The sequence below is a fragment of the Arachis stenosperma genome, chromosome 2, assembly GCF_014773155.1.
Source record: "Arachis stenosperma cultivar V10309 chromosome 2, arast.V10309.gnm1.PFL2, whole genome shotgun sequence".
In the NCBI taxonomy this organism is placed as follows: domain Eukaryota; kingdom Viridiplantae; phylum Streptophyta; class Magnoliopsida; order Fabales; family Fabaceae; genus Arachis; species Arachis stenosperma.
Genome location: NC_080378.1, coordinates 27,244,229 through 27,260,675, shown reverse-complemented (window position 1 = coordinate 27,260,675; position 16,447 = coordinate 27,244,229). Strand labels below are relative to the sequence as shown.

The following is a 16,447-nucleotide window of genomic DNA, read 5'->3' as shown; positions in this document are numbered from 1 at the left end:
ATTTTTGCAGCTTGTACCTCAAAGATCCTTAGCTTCTCCATCACTGAGAGAGGCATGAGGTTTACACTTGACCCTAAGTCACACAGAGCTTTCTTGAAGGTCATGGTGCCTATGGTACAAGGTATGGAAAACTTCCCAGGATCTTGTCTCTTTTGAGGTAATTTCTGCCTAGACAAGTCATCTAGCTCTTTGGTGAGCAAAGGAGGTTCATTCTCCCAAGTCTCATTTCCAAATAACTTGTCATTTAGCTTCATGATTGCTCCAAGGTACTTAGCAACTTGCTCTTCAGTGACATACTCATCCTCTTCAGAGGAAGAATACTCATCAGAGCTCATGAAAGGCAGAAGTAAGTCCAATGGAATCTCTATGGTCTCATGTTGAGTCTCAGATTCCCATGGTTCCTCATTGGGGAACTCATTGGAGGCTAGTGCACGCCCATTGAGGTCTTCCTCAGTGGCGTTCACTTCCTCCCCTTCCTCTCCAAATTCGGCCATATTGATGGCTTTGCACTCTCCTTTTGGATTTTCTTCTGTGTTGCTTGGAAGAGTACTTGGAGGGAGTTCAGTAACTTTCTTGCTCAGCTGTCCCACTTGTCCTTCCAAATTCCTAATGGAAGACCTTGTTTCAGTCATGAAACTTTGAGTGCTTTTGATTAGATCAGAGACCATGGTTGCTAAGTCAGAGGGGTTCTGCTTAGAATTCTCTGTCTGTTGCTGAGAAGATGATGGAAAAGGTTTGCCATTGTTAAACCTGTTTCTTCCACCATTATTATTGAGACCTTGTTGAGGTCTTTCTTGATTCTTCCATGAGAGATTTGGGTGATTTCTCCATGAAGAATTATAGGTATTTCCATAGGGTTCTCCTAGGTAATTCACCTCTTCCATTGAAGGGTTCTCAGGATCATAAGCTTCTTCCTCAGATGAAGCCTCCTTAGTACTGCTTGGTGCATTTTGCATTCCAGACAGACTTTGAGAAATCAAATTGACTTGTTGAGTCAATATCTTGTTCTGAGCCAAAATGGCGTTCAGAGCATCAATCTCAAGAACTCCTTTCTTCTGACTTGTCCCATTGTTCACAGGATTCCTTTCAGAAGTGTACATGAATTGGTTATTTGCAACCATTTCAATGAGCTCTTGAGCCTCTGTAGGCGTCTTCTTCAGATGAAGAGATCCTCCAGCAGAGCTATCCAAAGACATCTTGGATAGTTCAGAGAGACCATCATAGAAAATATCTATGATGCTCCATTCAGAAAGCATATCAGAAGGACATTTTCTGATTAATTGTTTGTATCTTTCCCAAGCTTCATAGAGGGATTCTCCATCCTTCTGTCTGAAAGTTTGGACTTCCACTCTAAGCTTGCTCCATCTTTGAGGTGGAAAGAACTTTGCCAAGAAGGCATTGACTAGCTTTTCCCAAGAGTCCAGGCTTTCTTTAGGTTGAGAGTCCAACCATATCCTAGTTCTGTCTCTTACAGCAAAAGGGAATAGCATCAGTCTATAGACCTCAGGGTCTACCCCATTAGTCTTGACTGTGTCACAGATTTGCAAGAATTCAGCTAAGAACTGATGAGGATCTTCCATTGGAAGTCCATGGAACTTGCAATTCTGTTGCATTAGAGAAACTAATTGAGGCTTAAGCTCAAAGTTGTTTGCTCTAATGGCAGGGATAGAGATGCTTCTCCCATAAAAATCAGGAGTAGGTGCAGTAAAGTCACCCAGCACCTTCCTTGCATTGTTTGTATTATTGTTGTTTTCGGCTGCCATGTCTTCTTCTTCTTTGAAGAATTCGGTCAGGTCCTCCAAAGAGAGTTGTGCTTTGGCTTCTCTTAGCTTTCTCTTCAAGGTCCTTTCGGGTTCAGGGTCAGCTTCAACAAGAATGCCTTTGTCTCTGCTCCTGCTCATATGAAAGAGAAGAGAACAAGAAAATGTGGAATCCTCTATGTCACAGTATAGAGATTCCTTGAGGTGTCAGAGGAAAAGAGAAATAGAAAGAAGAAGGAGAAGAAGAATTCGAACTTTAATTAGATAAGGTTCGAATTGTGCATTAAGAAGGAGTGGTACTCCATAAATAGAAGGATGTGAGGAGGAGGGAAGTAATTTTCGAAAATTAATTAAAATATTTTGAAAATATTTTTGAAAAACACTAATTGATTTTCAAAAATAAAAGTGGAAAAGAAATCAAGTGATTTTTGAAAAAGATTTTTAAATTAGAAATTAAAAAGATTTGATTGAAAACTATTTTGAAAAAGATGTGGTTGAGGAGATATGATTGGTTTTAAAAAAGATGTGATTGAGAAGATATGATTTGAAAACAATTTTAAAAAGATATGATTTGAAAATTATTTTAAAAAGATTTGATTTTTTTTTTTAAAAAAAAAATTGATGACTTGCCTAACAAGAAAAGATATGATTCAAACATTAAACCTTTCTCAACAGAAAAGGCAACAATCTTGAGATGTTCAATCAAATCATTAATTGTTAGTAAGTATCTTTGAAAAAGGAAAGAAATTAATTTTGAAAACATTTGATTGAAAAGATATGATTTGAAAAAGATTTGATTTTGAAAAACTTTGAAAACTTGAAAAAAAATTTGATTTGAAAAACAAAATCTTCCCCTTATAGAAAAGTAGTAAGAAGCAAGTTTTATAGAAAAATTGGTAAAAATTTAATTTTAACATGATTCTTTTGGATTTTTTTTTGGAGACATACCAAACTCATCTAAGTTTCATTTAAATTAAGTTTCAGTTTTATATCACTTCATATGTGCAATTAATACTTATGGAAGTGGTGCCTTGTTTTTACAAATTAGTTTTTTGAAAATTCAGAGAGCAACACACCTTTCAGGTAATATTATTAATTCTACAAAATAGTTATGAACCTGAAACTTATGCTTAATTAAACTAAACACATAAAACTTTATAATCCTTTTAGTTACAACTTAAAATGTTAAGTAAATCAAAAGTTACACTAGTTGGAAGACACAATTTTAAAAACTGGAAACAGAAATTTTAACACAAAGCACCAAACTTTGAAAAATCATATCTCCCAAACCACTATTAGGAATACTGAGGTTCAATAAGAACCTGTTGTTTAACGGTGGAAGTACCAAAAATATTTTTTCACAACCTGTGCGATTAAATAGGCAATACCAAAGATACCTTAAGTAGCAAATATTTGGCAGAAATTAAATAATCAAATACCAGAATTTTATTATAGGAAAACCCCCAAAAGAGGGAAAAAATTTACGAGACCTAGTCTAGTAAAAACTTTCACTATCAAAATAATGGGTACACAATTAGTCTTTCTAATGGCACTAGTACATCTCAACAATCAACAAAATATATCATCAAAACTGATGGAATCAACATAAATCTTCTATAAAAGTGGGCATCTCAAATCAGACAAGAGAGAATATAATACAACTGGTGGTGCACGAAATTGTGATCAATACTTTTCAAAACATAAACAATCCCTAGTAATGGCTCCAAAGACTTGGTGCTCAATACCATTGCATAAACACAACTTCGCACAACTAACCAGCAAGTGCACTGGGTCGTCCAAGTAATAAACCTTACGCGAGTAAGGGTCGATCCCACGAAGATTGGTGGTATGAAGCAAGCTATGGTCACCTTGTAAATCTCAGTCAGGCAGACTCAAATGGGTATAGTGATAAACGAATAAAGCATAAAGATGAAGATAGAGATACTTATGTATATCATTGGTGTAAGAGCTTCAGACAAGCGTATGAAGATGCCTTCCCTTCCGTCTCTCTGCTTTCCTACTGTCTTCATCCAATCCTTCTTAATCCTTTCCATGGCAAGCTCATGTAGGGTTTCACCGTTGTCAATGGCTACCTCCCATCCTCTCATTGGAAATACGTCCCTGATGCTCTGTCACAGCATAGGCTAACCATCTGTCGGTTCTCAATCAGGCCGGAATAGAATCCAGTGATTCTTTTGCGTCTGTCACTAACGCCCCGCCCTCAGGAGTTTGAAGCACGTCACAGTCATTCAATCATTGAATCCTACTCAGAATACCACAGACAAGGTTAGACCTTCCGGATTCTCTTGAATGCCGCCATCAGTTCTTGCCTATACCACGAAGACTCTGATCTCACGGAATGGCTGGCTCGTTTGTCAGGCGATCAACCATGCATCATGCAATCAGAAATCCAAGAGATATTCACTAAGCCTCAAATGCTTGTAGAACAAGAATGGTTGTCAGTCACCTTGTTCATAGGTGAGAATGATGATGAGTGTCAATCATCACCTTCATCAAGTTGAAGAACAAGTGATATCTTGGACAAAGAACAAGCGGAATTGAATAGAAGAACAATAGTAATTGCATTAATACTCGAGGTACAGCAGAGCTCCACACCTTAATCTATGGTGTGTAGAAACTCCACCGTTGAAAATACATAAGAACAAGGTCTAGGCATGGCCGAATGGCCAGCCTCCCAAAGAGGGTTCAATCATAAAAACATGATCAAAAGATTCTCCTTATTACAATAGTAAAAGGTCCTACTTATAGAAAACTAGTAGCCTAGGGTGTACAAAGATGAGTAAATGACATAAAAATCCACTTCCGGGCCCACTTGGTGTGTGCTTAGGCTGAGTAATGAAGCATTTTCGTGTAGAGACTTGTCTTGGAGTTAAACGCCAGCTTTTATACCAGTTTGGGCGTTTAACTCCCATTTGGGTGCCAGTTCCGGCGTTTAACGCTGGAATTTCTTGAGGTGACTTTGAACGCCGGTTTGGGCCATCAAATCTTGGGCAAAGTATAGACTATCATATATTTCTGGAAAGCCCAGGATGTCTACTTTCCAACGCCGTTGAGAGCGCGCCAATTGGGCTTCTGTAGCTCTAGAAAATCCACTTCGAGTGCAGGGAGGTCAGAATCCAACAGCATCTGCAGTCCTTTTCAGTCTCTGGATCAGATTTTTGCTCAGATCCCTCAATTTCAGCCAGAAAATACCTGAAATCACAGAAAAACACACAAACTCATAGTAAATTCCAGAAAAGTGAATTTTAATTAAAAACTAATAAAAATATACTAAAAACTAACTAGATCATACTAGAAACATACTAAAAACAATGCCAAAAAGCATACAAATTATCCGCTCATCAACTGGCAAGTTATATTGATATATTCTAATGTTCATCTCTACACTAGAAATAACATACTAAAATTTTATAAGAAATGGAGCAAGTTTATCGGTTCAATCGGATCAAAATGGCATACTCTTTTTCCCATTTTTTCTTTCTTTCAAAAGAATGAAAGGAGCTTCTCTCTTCCGTTGGTTTCAAGCCACTTCTCCTTTCTTTTATTATTTTTTTTTGTTTTTAACTTGTAGGCACCACATAGTTGGGGACCCACCACAACCAACTTAAAAAAATTTCTTGAAATATTTATGGGTCAATCTAATATAAACATCTTAAAGTTTATTAGAAAAATAATTTGATGTAAAAAATATGTCTAGATTTTTTTCAGTTTTCACGGCAAGTTGCTGCCTAAAATTATGTAAGAATTCTGCAGCATCACTTTCTAATATTCAACAACCAATTTTGATTCTCCTAATGTTCTAACCTATACCAATTCAATTATTCTCATTCCTTATCATTATTAGTTCATATTTCCAGCTACTTCATAGCCCAATAGACTCAAATCAATATATGTTTCGTGTGTTCTTAATTAGGCCCCAAGAGCTCAGCTCGTTTTATCTCATCAGTAATCATTAATAAAGTTCCTAGCAAACATCCATACTTTCACAACTCAACAGCATTTATCATCAATATCATCATCATTAAATATTTCATCACACATATCATTCAAACAACAACACATCTTTATCATTAAGCCATATCTTTCACTTAAAAATAAGTATATATATAGACAAGCATAACTTCTACATCAATAAAATAGAAAATCTAGCAGTATTATCAACAAGTAAATACATACTCCATCATCAATAACATAAGTTCATAGTTTCGATTTATCCAACGAAGTTTCAACAACGTGACCATCAACAATTACAATACTAAATCATCAAATCAATCACTAATTACAACTACAAATCAACTCAATTCCATTAATTATTCACACAAAACAACTATAAACTATTTGCAGTTACTCATTTAATTTTATTGGCATTCATAATTTAAAATCTTTACTTTTAAAAATAAATCTCCTACCTCGATATCGCGTTAACAACTCAACGAGGACAGTGGTAGCGGCATGAATTGAAACAATAACAACGCCAATCTCCTATAGCAGTGGTAGTAACAATAGCTCTAATGCCTCTTACAGCTGCAATATTGTTACAATTTGTAGTCATAGTGGTAGAACCAAGGTAGCAATAACAGTAGAGGTGTCCATCGTCACGTTCTTCCTCTCATACACATTTGTAACTCTAGTCGCGTTTCTTCTCAAACTTGATGGAGATAACCACGGCAACAACAGGGAGAGTGACGACCGTGGTAGTAATAACTTGACTCCATCACGTGCTCTTCCCTCCTCCCTGTGACAGCAGCAGCTAGGATTCGGTGGTGGTGGTTCCTAGGAAAAATTGGCGGCGTCCTCTCTTCTCTCCACGCACGACAGCTCCAATCAGCAACAGCAATAGCATGGTCTCCCTCTTCTCCCACGTGTGCAGCAGCGACATTAACCCCTCCAACCCTTCTCTTCTCTTTTTCTTCTTCTCAGTTCTCCTCTGTATTTCTATCTTCTAGGTGTTGTTTTTATGAATCAACATGAAGTAAGAAGGAATTATATAGAAGAATGAGTGGTGAGGAGTGAAGGAGTGATGAGCGGATATTTTATACGCTTTTTGGGGGTAATTTCATGTAGATTTTAGCATGTTTTAATTAGTTTTTAGTTAAATATTATTAGTTTTTAGGCAAAAATCATATTTCTGGACTTTACTATGAGTGTGTGTATTTTTCTGTGATTTCAGGTATTTTCTGGCTGAAATTGAGGAAGCTGAGCAAAAATCTGACTTAGGCTGAAAAAGGACTGCTGATGCTGTTGGATCCTGACCTCCCTGCACTCGAAATAGGTTTTCTGGAGCTACAGGAGTCCAATTGGCACGCTCTCAACGGCGTTGGAAAGTAGACATCCAGGGCTTTCCAACAATATATAATAGTCCATACTTTGCACGAAGATAGACAACGTAACTTGGCGTTGAACGCCAAGTACATGCTGCTGTCTGGAGTTAAATGCCAGAAAAACGTCATGATCCGGAGTTGAACGCCCAAAACACGTCATAACTTGGAGTTTAACTCCAAGAAAAGCCTCTACTCGTGGATAGCTTTAGTCTCAGCCCCAGCACACACCAAGTGGGCCCCATAAGTGGATTTCTGCACCAATTATCTTAGTTTACTCATATTCTGTAAACCTTGGTTACTAAGTTTATTATTTAAACAACTTTTAGAGAATTATTTTGTACCTCATGACATTTTCAGATCTGAATTACATACTTTTTGACGGCATGAGTCTCTAAACTCCATTGTTGGGGGTGAGGAACTCTGCAGCGTCTCGATGAATTAATACAATTCCTTTATTTTCCATTCAAACACGCTTGTTCTTATCTAAGATGTTCATTCGCGCTTAATTATGAAGAAGGTGATGATCCGTGACACTCATCACCTTCCTCAATCCATGAACGTGTATCTGGCAACCACCTCCGTTCTACATCAGATTGAATGAGTATCTCTTAGATTCCTTAATCAGAATCTTCGTGGTATAAGCCGGATTGATGGCGGCATTCATGAGAATCCGGAAAGTCTAAACCTTGTCTGTGGTATTCCGAGTAGGATTCTGGGATTGAATGACTGTGACGAGCTTCAAACTCCTGAAGGCTGGGCGTTAGTGACAGACGCAAAAGAATCAATGGATTCTATTCCAACCTGATTGAGAACCGACAGATGATTAGCCGTGCTGTGACAGAGCATAGGAACGTTTTCACTGAGAGGATGGGAGGTAGCCATTGACAACGGTGACACCCTACATAGAGCTTGCCATGGAAGGAACCCTGCGTGTGGGAAGAGGACTTCAAGGAAAAGTAGAAATTCAAAGGACAAAACATCTCCAAAACTCCAACATATTTCTCATTACTGCACACCAAGTAACGATTTGATTCTCTTTTATTTTTCTAATAATTTTAAACACTTTGACTTCTTACAATTAAATCCAAATAATCTTATTGGCCTCCTGACTAAGATTAATAAAATAAATATAGCTTGCTTCAAACCAATAATCTCTGTGGGATCGACCCTTACTCACGTAAGGTATTACTTGGATGACCTAGTGCACTTGCTGGTTAGTTGTGCGGATCACAAATTCGTGCACCAAGGAGCTAGTGTGGCCGAATGAATAATGGATAAGTATCACTAGGAGTGAGTCATGGTGATGGGGGAGAAGAAAAGAACGCGTGTGTGTTTGTGTTGGAGAAGAGAAGATGATACGCGTGTATTGGTGATATGAGTGTCTTGAGTGTGTGTAATTAATTCTAGGATTAGGAAAATACATACTAATAGTATAAAATTTTACAAAAACTTTTGATTAAAATAAATTTAGAATTTAATTATGATACCAAAAATTATTTTAAGAACATATAAAAATATATCGATTAACATACTAATAAAATCAAATAATTATTTTAAATTTAAAACTACAATAATCAAATTAATCATCTTTCTTTTATAAAATAAAATTTGAATTCAAAATATTAATTATTCAATTTAAATCATTTACTTTTCAGTAAATTACCAAAATTCTAATTTCAATTATATAAATTAACTCATTCAATAAAATTATATATAATAATCCTAATCAATTTAAACTTTAATAGTCATAAAAATCAAATTGATGATATCTATTAAAATAACTTCTAAATAAATAGTTTAAACTAATAAAATAGATCATAAATAATTTATAATCAGAGTTTCAAAAATTTGGGTTATTACACTTTACAGGAGAAATATCCTATGGCAACAATTATCTACTTGGAAGACAATGGTAGTGACCATAGACTTCTCTTTTTGAGTTCAGTTAAAGGTGGATAGAAAAGAAAGAGACATTTCTGTTTTCAAAAGAGATGGTGCGGATTGGAGATAATTAATAATATTGTTAGAGAAATTGACAAAAGAGCATACACAATTCTCCTATGTTTCAATTATTTGATAAGTTGAAAAAATACAAATTTAAAATTGTCAAATGACAAGCCGCAGGAGCAAGTAACTCAAGGAGGGATATGGAGAGTATAGAAACTTCACTTGCACGTGCTCAAAAAAAATCTAGCAATGGTAAATAAAAATCAGATTGTGCTGTAGGAAGAAGAATTAGCTAAAACCTATGTATGGAAAGATAGATTTTGGAAGAAAAACTTAAGAGTAAATTGGCTGAAATGGAAAGACTAAAATACCAAATTTTTTTCACTTAAAAACTCAAGTCTGGAAGAGAAGGAATAAAATCTGAAAACTTGAAGATGAAGTTGAAAATTGGTGCACTACTTCAAAAGAGATTAGAGCCCGAGTTCAAAGATACTTGGAGAATTTATTTACCTCAGAAAACTTGCAAGACCCTTCCTATAATATGACAAATCTTTCTACTAAAATGAATAGGGTACTAAACAAGACCAACTATTGAGGAAGAAATCAAAAGGACAATTTTTTCTATTAACATGTAGGCACCCTCTGGTGATGATGGATTCACAGCCAAATTCTTTGAATATTATTCTAATATCATCAAGCAGCACATATACAGAATTGTCAAGAGTTTTTTTAGAGGAAGACACGTGCTTAGCAGTTTCAATCACACTTAAATTTGTCTTATTCTAAAAGTATAAAATGCAATTACAATAAATCAGATTCGGCCGATCAGCCAAATTATTTAAATATTACTCTAACATCATCAATTTTCATTCTATTTTTTAGTAGCAAAAGGCCAAAAATTGGAGATGTATTAGATTATGTCAATTGCTAACAAAATATGATTAATAAAATATTGAACTGCTACAAGAAAATTTTATTGAACTTATTTCACAAATATGCAAAATCCCAATTGAACAAGGGGAGAAATCAATTACTTGGGTGGACAATAAATTAGAACAACATTTAATAAATTTTGGTTACTTGATTCCATACCAATTCTATCATCCACTAATTAGAAGTTTTTATAGCTTATTTGGTGTTTCCTTATTAATTAGTCGGCTTTGTTATGATTAGAAAATTATTTTTTTTAACTCATATAGTTTTATAATATATTAATTAATAACAGCTTATGTTTTTTAATTTTATTTTTTACGATATTTTCTAATCCAGTAGAATAAAGATTAGATTACCATAGTTCTAAGTTCTATTTAAATGTTTATTATTGGCCAATAGATTATTATATCACTACTAGAAAACTAGTTATTACAGACGGATATTTCTGACGGATTTTATCCCACTGAAATACAGACGAAATTTTAGAGGAATTTTTTGTCGGAAAACAAAAAAATGAATTAGCACAAATTACAGACGGAAAATAGAATCCGTCGATAATTCTGTCGGTAAAATTTATTTTATTTTCGTGGAAAATGGTTACAGATGGAAAATCCATATGCAATTAAATAGACAAAACGCTGCGTTTTATTAAATTATTACAGACGGAAAAATCTGTTTGTAATTTGAAATTTTCCGTCAGAAATATTAAGTTAACCTTAATTTTATCACCACCTTTATCGAGCTCCATTCTCTTCCTGACCTATGAACTCATTTTCACCCTCATCCCTTCCTCCGGTAGAAGGTGCTGTCGCCGCCACCGGGGACAGACTCTGGGTGCCTTCGCCATCTGGGAAAGCTCTACTCAGTCCTCTTCGCATTGTTCCTCCTCTCCTTGCCGTCGCACCAAGTTCTGAGTTGAGCTCGTGACGTCACCGTCGCGAAGGGTTCCTCCCCTCCTCGCCGTGCGTCGTTTGTTATTCTCTGCTCCTCGCCATTTTTGCCTTTGATTTTGTGATTTCATTTTTGATTTTGTGATTTTATCTCTGCTTCCTTTAATTTTTTCTTATTTCCTTATCAAGCTTTTGGTTTATCTCTTTGATTTCTTTTGTTAGAATTTGTTCCTGTAGAATTTGATTTAGTTAGTTGCTTTCTGGTGCTTAAGTTTTTTTTAATGGGAATAATCAAGTAATCTATCTTTTCTAGGGTTTGGAGGCTATGCCCAAAGCTGACTTGAGTTCACTGTGAGTCACTATTAATTGCCACAAGCTCTTTGATGAGCGAATAATTTATACGCTTTTTGGCATTGTTTTTAGGTAGTTTTTAGTAGGATCTAGCTACTTTTAGGGATGTTTTCATTAGTTTTTATGCAAAATTCACATTTCTGGACTTTACTATGAGTTTGTGTGTTTTTCTGTGATTTCAGGTATTTTCTGGCTGAAATTGAGGGACCTGAGCAAAAATCTGATTCAGGCTGACAAGGGACTGCTGATGCTGTTGGATTCTGACCTCCCTGCACTCAAAATAGATTTTCTGGAGCTACAGAATTCTAAATGGCGCGCTCTCAGTGGAGTTGGAAATTAGACATCCAGATCTTTCCAGCAATATATAATAGTCCATACTTTATTCAAGTTTAGATGACGCAAACTGGCGTTCAACGCCAGTTCCATGCTGCATTCTAGAGTAAAACGCTAGAAACACGTCACAAACCAGAGTTAAATGCCAAACAGACGTTACAACTTGGTGTTTAACACCAAGAGAAGCCTCTGCATGTGTAAAGCTCAAGCTCAGTCCAAACGCACACCAAGTGGGCCCCGAAAGTGAATTTCTGCATCAATCACTTATCTATATAACCCTAGTAGCTAGTTTTGTATAAATAGAACTTTTTACTATTGTACTAGTAGCTAGTCTTTAGACCATTCGGTCTTTTGATCATTCATGGGGGCTGGCCATTCGGCCATGCCTAGACCATCACTTATGTATTTTCAACGGTGGAGTTTCTACACACTATAGATTAAGGGTGCAGAGCTCTGCTGTACCTCGAGTTTTAATGCAATTACTACTATTTTCTATTCAATTCAGCTTATTCTTGTTCTAAGATATTCGTTGCACTTCAACATGATGAATGTGATGATCCGTGACACTCATCATCATTCTCACCTATGAACACGTGATTGACAACCACTTCCGTTCTACCTCAGAACGAACAAATATCTCTTGGATTCCTTAATCAGAATCTTTGTGGTATAAGCTAGAATTATTGGCGGCCATTCTTGAGAATCTGGAAAGTCTAAACCTAGTATGTGGTATTCCGAGTAGGATTCAGGGATTGAATGACTGTGACGAGCTTCAAACTCACGATTGTTGGGCGTGGTGACTGACGCAAAAGAATCAATGGATTCTATTTCGACATGATCGAGAACCGACAGATGATTAGCGGTGCTGTGACATAGCATTTGGACCATTTTCACTGAGAGGATGGGATGTAGCCATTGACAATGGTGATGCCCTACATACAACTTACCATGGAAAGGAGTATGAAGGATTGAAGGAAGGTAGTAGGAAAGCAGAAATTCAACAGGGACAAAGCAGCTCCATACACTTATCTGAAATTCCCACTAATGATTTACATAAGTATCTCTATCTTTATTTTATGTTTTATTTATTATTATTTTTGAAAACCATTATAACCATTTGAATCCGCCTAACTGAGATCTACAAAATGACCATAGCTTGCTTCATACCAACAATCTCCGTGGGATCGACCCTTACTCACGTAAGGTTTATTACTTGGACGACCCAGTGCACTTGTTGGTTAGTTGTGCGAAGTTGTGACAAAGTGTGATTCACGTTTGAAAGCGCTACCAAGTTTTTGGCGCCATTGTTGATGATCACAATTTCGTGCACCACTCTTCTTTTTTTTCTTTATTTGTTTGTTTGGATCTTTAATTTCGAGTAGTTGTATTGTGATTTATAATCCATTCTACTCTCGATTTCTTTTGATGCTGTTTTTCTTCCTCCAAGTTTTTTAATTGTTCATTGTATGAGTTGTCAATCTGGGTCAATTCTGTTAGTTTATCACAAGTAGAAAACTTCTCGTGGTACTTTTATTTGTTAATCAATATAACTAGGACTGCAGCACCATCTTTCAATAATCAATACCTTGCATGTTTCATACATCAAAGATCCATTTGTTGCGACAGCTTTAGGTATCATAGAAGCTGTAGCTATGGTAACTTTGGAAGGCACTTCATCTTCTTCATCAACTTCAATTACCACCAATCCACACCTACGTCTATTTTGTTATTTTTCATATGCATTCTTGCATTCATAGTGTCTAAGCATTAAAAAATTTCTAAGTTTGGTGTCTTGCATGTTTTCTTTTCTTGAAAATTTTTCAAAAATAAGTCTTGATGTTCATCTTGATCTTCAAAGTGTTCTTGGTGTTCAACTTGACACTCATAGTGTTCTTTCATGCATCATGTATTTTGATTCATAATTTTTATGTTGTGAGTCATTTTTGTTGTTTTTCTCTCTCCTCATTAAAAATTCAAAAATAAAAAATATATCTTTTCCTTTTTTTTCATAAATTTCAAAAATTTGAGTTGACTTAATCAAAAATTTTTAAAACTTAGATATTTCTTATAAGTCAAGCCAAATTTTCAATTTTAAAAATCCTATCTTTTCAAAACTTTTTCAAAAATCAAATCTTTTTCATTTTTATTTTATGATTTTTGAAAATTTAAAAATATTTTTTTTTGAATCTTTTTCTTATCTTTATTTCAAAATTTTGAAAACTTTACTAACAATTAATGTGATTGATTCAAAAATTTGAAGTTTGTTACTTTCTTGTTAAGAAAGGTTCTTGTTAGTCAAGTAATCAATTTTAATTTTAAAAATCAAATCTTTTTCAAAATATCTTTTTCAATCATATCTTTTCAAAATATCTTTTTCAAATCATATCTTTCTCAAAATTGATTTCAAAAATGTTTTCTAACTTCTTATCTTTTCAAAATTGATTTTCAAATCTTTTTCAACTAACTAATTGACTTTTTGTTTGTTTCTTATCTTTTTCAAAACTACCTAACTACTTTCCTCTCTCTAATTTTTGAAAATCATCTCCCTCTTTTTCAAAATTCTTTTAATTAACTAATTATTTCAAATTCTAATTTTGATTTTATTCCTTCTCTTAGTTTTAGAATTTTAACTTTAATTTAAAATAAAAACAAAAATATTTTTCTTTTATTTTAAGTTAATTTTCGAAAACTCCTCTCTCTCATCCCTTTCTATTTATTCATTCATTTACTAACACTTCTCTTCATCCTAAAATTCGAACCCCCTCTTCCTCTCTGAGTTCGAATTTTCCTCTTTTCCTTCTTCTATTCTTTTCTTCTTCTACTAACATAAAGGAATCTCTCTACTGTGGTAAAGAGGATTCCTATTATTATTTTCTGTTCCCTTCTTTTTTATATGAGCAGGAGAAAGGACAAGAATATTCTTGTTGAAACAGATCCTGAACCTGAAAGGACTCTGAAGAAGAAACTAAGAGAAGCTAAATTACAACAATCCAGAGACAATCTTACAGAAATTTTTGAAAAGGAAGAGGAGATAGCAGCCGAAAATAATAATGCAAGGAGGATGCTTGGTGACTATACTACACCTACTTCCAAATTTGATGGAAGAAGCATCTTAATCCCTTCCATTGGAGCAAACAATTTTGAGCTGAAACCTCAACTAGTTGCTCTAATGCAACATAACTGCAAGTTTTATGGACTTCCATCAGAAGATCCCTATCAGTTTTTAACTGAATTCTTACATATCTATGAGACTGTTAAGACTAATGGAGTAGATCCTGAATTCTACAGGCTCATGTTTTTCCCTTTTGTTGTAAGAGACAGAGCTAGAACATGGTTGGACTCACAACCTAAAGATAGCCTAGACTCTTGGGATAAGCTGGTCACGTCCTTCTTGGCTAAGTTCTTTCCTCCTCAAAAGCTGAGCAAGCTTAGAGTGGATGTTCAGACCTTTAAACAAAAAGATGGTGAATCCCTCTATGAAGCTTGGGAAAGATACAAACAGATGACTAAAAGGTGTCCTTCTGACATGCTTTCAGAGTATACCATTTTGGATATATTCTATTATGGTCTATCTGAGTTTTCTAAGATGTCACTGGACCATTCTGCAGGTGGATCCATTCACCTAAAGAAAACGCTTGCAGAAGCTCAAGAACTCATTGACATGGTTGCAAATAACCAATTCATGTACACCTCTAAGAGGAATCCTGTGAGTAATGGGACACCTCAGAAGAGAGGAGTTCTTGAAATTGATGCTCTAAATGCCATATTGGCTCAGAATAAAATGTTGACTGAGCAAATCAACATGATTTCTCAAAGTCTGAATAGATGGCAAAATGCATCCAAAAGTACTAAAGAGGCATCTTCTGAAGAAGAAGCTTATGATCCTGAGAACCCTGCAATGGCAGAGGTGAATTACATGGATGAACCCTATGGGAACACCTATAATTCCTCATGTAGAAATCATCCAAATTTCTCATGGAAGGATCAGCAAAAGCCTCAACAAGGTTTTAATAATGGTGGAAGAAACAGGCTCAGCAATAGTAAACCTTTCCCATCATCTTCTCAGCAACAGACAGAGAATTCTGAGCAGAGCTCCTCTAACTTAGCAAATATAGTCTCTGATCTGCCTAAGGCCACTTTAAGTTTTATGAGTGAAACAAGGTCCTCCATTAGAAATTTGGAGGCACAAGTGGGCCAGCTGAGCAAAAAAATTACTGAAACTCCTTCTAGTACTCTCCCAAGCAATACAGAAGAGAATCCAAAAAGAGAGTGCAAGACCATTGATATAATCAATATGGCCGAATGCACAAAGGAGGATAAGGACGTGAATCCCAGTGAGGAAGACCTCCTAGGACGTCCTCTGAACAAAAAGGAGTTCCAAATTGAGGAACCTAAGGAATCTGAGGCTCACCTAGAGACCATAGAGATTCCATTGAACCTCCTTTTTTCCATTCAGGAGCTCTGAGAACTATTCTTCCTCTGAAGAGGATGAAGATGTAACTGAAGAGCAAGTTGCTCAATATCTAGGAGCCATCATGAAGCTGAATGCCAAGTTGTTTGGTAATAAGACTTGGAAGGGTGAACCTCCCTTGCTCATTAGTGAACTAGATACATGGGTTCAGCAAACTCTACCTCAAAAGAAATAAGATACTGGTAAATTCTTAATACCCTGTACCATAGGCACCATGACCTTTGAGAAGGCTCTGTGTGACCTGGGGTCAGGCATAAATCTTATGCCACTCTCTGTAATGGAGAAACTAGGGATCTTTGAGGTACAGGCTGCCACATTCTCATTAGAGATGGCAGACAAGTCAATAAGACAAGCTTATGGAATGGTAGAGGACGTGTTGGTAAATGTTAAAGGCCTTTACATCCCTGCTGATTTCATAAT

General features: G+C 35.7%; 2 non-coding genes across 2 annotated transcripts; one reads left to right on the top strand and one right to left on the bottom strand.

The window, feature by feature from the left end:
• The first annotated feature begins 1,250 nt into the window (after positions 1-1,250).
• Positions 1,251-1,358, top strand: LOC130963767 (small nucleolar RNA R71). Its single transcript, XR_009079886.1, has one exon. It is a non-coding gene; the product is annotated as a small nucleolar RNA R71 (small nucleolar RNA).
• A 13,622-nt stretch (positions 1,359-14,980) lies between these two features.
• Positions 14,981-15,088, bottom strand: LOC130964192 (small nucleolar RNA R71). Its single transcript, XR_009080296.1, has one exon. It is a non-coding gene; the product is annotated as a small nucleolar RNA R71 (small nucleolar RNA).
• Between the last annotated feature and the right edge of the window lie 1,359 nt (positions 15,089-16,447).